The sequence below is a fragment of the Moschus berezovskii genome, chromosome 12, assembly GCF_049115385.1.
Source record: "Moschus berezovskii isolate FMDL1 chromosome 12, NW_MosBer_1.0, whole genome shotgun sequence".
Lineage (NCBI taxonomy): Eukaryota > Metazoa > Chordata > Mammalia > Artiodactyla > Moschidae > Moschus > Moschus berezovskii.
In genome coordinates, this window is record NC_142471.1 from 22,483,817 (window position 1) to 22,489,196 (window position 5,380).

A 5,380-nucleotide genomic window follows, 5' to 3' on the forward strand; every position below is an offset into this window, starting at 1 on the left:
CTAATCAATGAATATAGTAAAGTTGTAGGATATAAAATTAACACACACAAATCTCTCGCATTCCTATACAATAACAATGAGAAAAAGAAAAAGTAATTAAGGAAACAATCCCATTCACCATTGTGATGAAAATAATAAAATACTTAGGAATAAATCTACCTAAAGAAACAAAAGACCTATATATAGGAAACTATAAAACAGTGATAAAAGAAATCAAAGATGACACAAATAGATGGATAAGTATAACATGTTCATGGAACAGAAGAATCAATATAGTGAAAATGAGCATATTTCACAAAGTATCTATAGATTCAATGCAATCCCTATAAGCTACAAATAGTAGTTTTCACAGAACCAGAACAAACAGTTTCACAATTTGTATGGAAACACAGAAAACATTGACTAGCCAAAGCAATCTTGAGAGAGAAGAATGGAACTGGATGAATCAATCTGCCTGACTTCAGACTATACTACAAAGCTATAGTCATCAATACAGTATGGTACTGGCACAAAGACAGAAATATAAATTAATGGAACAAAATAGAAAGCCCAGAGATAAATCCATGCACCTATGGACACCTTATCTTTGACAAAGGAGGCAAAAATATTCAATGGAGAAAAGACAATCTCTTCAACAAGTGGTGCTGGGAAAACTGGGCAACTACCTGTAAAAGACTGAAACTAGAACAACTTCTAACACCATACACAAAAATAAACTCAAAATGGATTAAAGGTCTAAATGTAAGACCAGAAACTATAAAACTCCTAGAGGAAAACGTAGGCAAAACCCTCTCTGACATAAATCACAGCAAGAGTCTCTATGACCCACCTCCCAGAGTAATGGAAATAAAAGCAAAAATAAATGGGACCCAATTAAACTTAAAAGCTTTTGCACAACAAAGGAAAGTATAAGCTAGATGAAAAGACAGCCTTCAGAATGGGAGAAAATAATAGCAAATGAAACAACTGACAAAGAATTAATCCCAAAAATATATAAGCAGCTCTTGCAGCTCAATTCCAGAAAAATAAACGACCCAATGAAAAAATGGACCAAAGAACTCACCAAACATTTCTCCAAAGAAGACATACAGATGGCCAGCAAACACATGAAATGATGCTCAGCATCACTCATTATCAGAGAAATGCAAACCAAGATACAGTGAGGTACCATCTCACGCTGGTAAGAATGGGTTCAATCAAACAAACAATAAATGCTGGAGACGGTGCAGAGAAAAGGGAACCCTCTTATGCTGTTGGTGGGAATGCAAATTAGTACAGCCACTATGGAGAACAGTGTGAAGATTCCTTAAAAACCTGGAAATAGAACTGCCATATGACCCAGCAATCCCACTCCTGGGCAAACACACTGGGGTAATCAGAATAGAGAGAGACATGTGTATCCCAATGTTCATTGCAGTACTGTTTACAATAGCTAGGACACAGAAGCAACATAGGTGTCCACAGGCAGATGAATGGATAAGAAATTTGTGATACATATACACAATGGAATATTACTCAGTTATTAAAAAGAACAGATTTGAATCAGTTCTAATGAGGTGGATGAAATTGGAGCCTATTATACAGAGTGAAGTAAGTCAAAAAGAAAAACACAAATTCAGTATATTAATGCATATATATATGGAATTTAGAAAGATGGTAAGGATGACCCTATATGTGAGACAGCAAAAGAGACACAGATATAAAGAACAGAGTTTTGGACTCTGTGGAAGAAGGTGAGAGTGGGATGATTTGAGAGAATAGCTTTGAAATATGTATATTATCATATGTGAAATAGATGACCAGTGCAAGTTTGATGCATGAAATAGGGCACTCAAAGCCAGTGCACACAGACAACCCAGAGGGATGGGATGGGGGAGTGAAGAGGGAGGAGTGTTTGGGATGGGGACACATGTACACCTGTGGCTGATGCATGTCAGTGTATGGCAAAACCACCACAATAGTGTAAATTAATTAGTCTCCAATTAAAATTAGCTAATTAATTTTTAAAAATATAATAGTCTTTTATGGAGCAAGATTAATGGTAATTCTTAATACAGCAAATTGCACCATGAACCTTCAAAAGGAACAGGAGAGTTTTTCTAAATTTATCTTGTATGTTAGCCTCCTTCTTTACTTTTCTACTTTTGATAAAACATATTTCAATGCATTGATTTTGTGGTATATAGTTTGTAAGAAAATTAACTTTAGTTTCTTAGGGAATAGGTAGTGATTTGTTCAGTTATTTAAAATGCTATTTTAGATTTTTGTTGTTGTTTCTTTATAGACTTGGCAAGTATCCATCTTCAGAAAGATGTAAGATATCTCACAATTTATCTCATGTAAATCTTTGCCATTAAGAAAGGTTTAGAATTAAGATAAAATAGAAGAAATATATGATGACACTGTTGTCATCATACACCTCATGAAACATTCCAGTAAGAGAAGTATAACCATTCTAACCTGTCAAAGATTTCCTCACAATAAGCATTTCTACATTATAATGCTCTTAGCCATTTAAGTAATACAACTTTCAGACACATTTTCCAGCAGTTTGTATGTGAAAACAGTGTATAAATATTAAAAGTAATGTTAACTCATAAAAGTATACCCAGAATATTTACATAAAATTTCGTTTTGTTAACTCAATCCTCAGGCATCTAATTGCTTTAATACATAATTTCAAACAAACCTACCTCATATATTACTTTCTTAATAATTTTTTAAATTATGCCTTTTTAAAAAGTATACTACTTTTGGAGAGCAACTTAAAAATAGGTGATGAATATTAAGAGGTACAAACTTTCAGCTGCAAAATAAATGAATCATGGGTATATAATGTATTGTGTGGGAAATAGAGTCAGTAACTATGTAATATCTTAGGATAGTGACAGATCATAACTAGCTTATTGTGGTGACCATTTTGAAATATACAGAAATACTGAATCACTATGTTGTGTAACAGAAACTAACATAGTGTTGTAGGTCAAATATAGTTCAAAAAGAAACAAACTCATAGAAAAAGGCATCAGGTTTGTGGTTACCAGAGGTGGGGGATGGGGAAAATAGAATTGGATAAATGCAGTCAAAAGATATACACTGCCCTTTATAAGATAAATAAGTACTAGGAATGTAACGTACAAGATGTGCAAGATAATATAATTAATACCACTGTAATATTATATATGAACATTGTTAAGAGAATAAATTCTAAGAGTGCTCATCCCAAGGAAAACATTTTTTCTATTCCTCTAATTTTGTCTCTATATGAGATAACGATTATTCCCTGAACTTATGTGATAATTATTTAATGATGTATGTAAGTCAACTTATCATGCTGTGCATCTTAAACTTATGCAGTGATAAATGTCAATTATATCAATAAAGCTGGAAGAAAGAATATATTGTGTTACACTTCGGTAGATCTGCTTGCTTGCAAGTGGCTGTTCGCCGAGGGACTCTGGTCTCCATGGTCTCAGACGAAGATGAATTGAATCTTCTACTTATCATAGTTGATACCAACCCTATTTGGTGGGGAAAGCAAGCTTTAAAGGAGTCTCAGTTTACTCTATCAAAATGCATTGATGCCGTGATGGTGCTGGGAAATTCTCATTTGTTCATGAATCGTTCCAACAAACTCGCAGTGATAGCAAATCACATTCAGGAATGTCGATTCTTATACCCTGGAAAGAACGGCAGACTTGGAGACTTCTTTGGAGACCCAGGAAACCCTTCTTCTGAATTTACTCCCTCAGAAAGTAAAGATGGAAAATACGAGTTGTTGACAGCAGCAAATGAAGTTATTGCTGAAGAGATCAAAGATCTAATGACCAAAAGTGACATAGAGGGTCAACACACAGAGACTCTGCTGGCAGGATCCCTTGCCAAAGCTCTTTGCTACATTCATAGAATGAGCAAGGAAGTTAAAGATAATCAGGAAGTGAAATCAAGGATATTGGTGATTAAGGCTGCAGAAGACAGTGCATTGCAGTATATGAACTTCATGAATGTCATCTTTGCAGCACAAAAGCAGAATATTTTGATCGATGCCTGCGTGTTAGACTCTGATTCAGGACTCCTCCAACAGACTTGTGACATCACAGGGGGACTGCACTTGAAGGTGCCCCAGATGCCTTCCAGTCTGCAGTACCTACTGTGGGTTTTTCTTCCTGATCAAGATCAGAGGTCTCAGTTAATCCTCCCACCCCTAGCTCATGTTGACTACTGGGTTGCTTGCTTCTGTCATCGAAATCTCATTGAAATCGGCTACGTCTGTTCTGTGTGCTTGTCAATATTCTGCAACTTCAGCCCAATCTGTACCACATGCGAGTCAGCCTTTAAGATTTCTCTGCCTCCTGTACTGAAGGCCAAGAAAAAGAAACTGAAAATGTCCTCATGATAATAAAAATAATTTCCCCATCATTTAGAGCTGGTTATAGAAATTATATGGCAGAATCTTTGTTAGGGAGGCTCTGAAAAAAAATAGAGATGTGTGTAAGAGAATGAACTTTCTTACAGGAAATACTGTGAAACATCATCCTTATCCTGTGCTGGGGGGCTGATTTATTTGAGTGAGTCCTTTCTATGCAATGTACCAGTCTTTTCTGGCTGGTTTCTGTCCAGAAATGGGGGGATAAAGCACAAATTTGAGACTTTTTTTTTTTTTTTATGAGATGATCATTTGTGAAAGACAGTCTGTCCTGACTGATGGAAGGTGTCAGAACCTACCCAAGTCTGGGTCCTTACTGTGAAATGTACGACATGACTTTTGGACCCAGTTCTGGAAAAAAGTGACTATTTGTGGAGTAATGGCATTAATCAAGATAGAACATCTTACTTGAGTCAATACTTAGCTTCAACAGTATTCATGTAAATAAAATCCTTATTTTCTCGATTGAGATTTAGCTCCAGATATGACCAGATACTTATTCTTTTGTCTGACAGTACGTTATTTGGACGGTTACCCAAATGAGATTTTGTCACTGAGTATCTCTAAAATATGATTTTAAATGAGTATGGAAAGCGACTGCAGTAGTTGGAAAGGAACTTTTTGTTCAAAAACAGTTGTGTGAAGAGCTTATTTGTGAAAGCTAACGTCTGGGTTCCCAAGGAGAGTTTCTTCGGGAGAATGGATTTTTTTCCAGGTAAATGTTGCCCCACATAGAATTCATTCCTGTTTTAGAGGAGGGGAAAAGCATTAACACTGGAGAATGGTTCTCTGGAAGCTTTAGGCTTAATACTGAAAACTTGTATCAATTAAAAAGAAAAATTATTTGTAATTTCAACAATAAACAACTTATTTTTCCACATAACCTTGAAGTTACTAAAAGTTCTTTTAAATTCCAGCATAGTGTAAGAAGGGTTTTCAAGAATGGTGGCCAGT

The 5,380-nt window shown here is 35.4% G+C and overlaps 1 pseudogene; it reads left to right on the top strand.

Annotated features, from left to right (window-relative positions):
• The first annotated feature begins 3,427 nt into the window (after positions 1-3,427).
• On the top strand, positions 3,428-4,478 carry LOC129555086 (general transcription factor IIH subunit 3 pseudogene; annotated as a pseudogene).
• Positions 4,479-5,380: the final 902 nt, after the last annotated feature.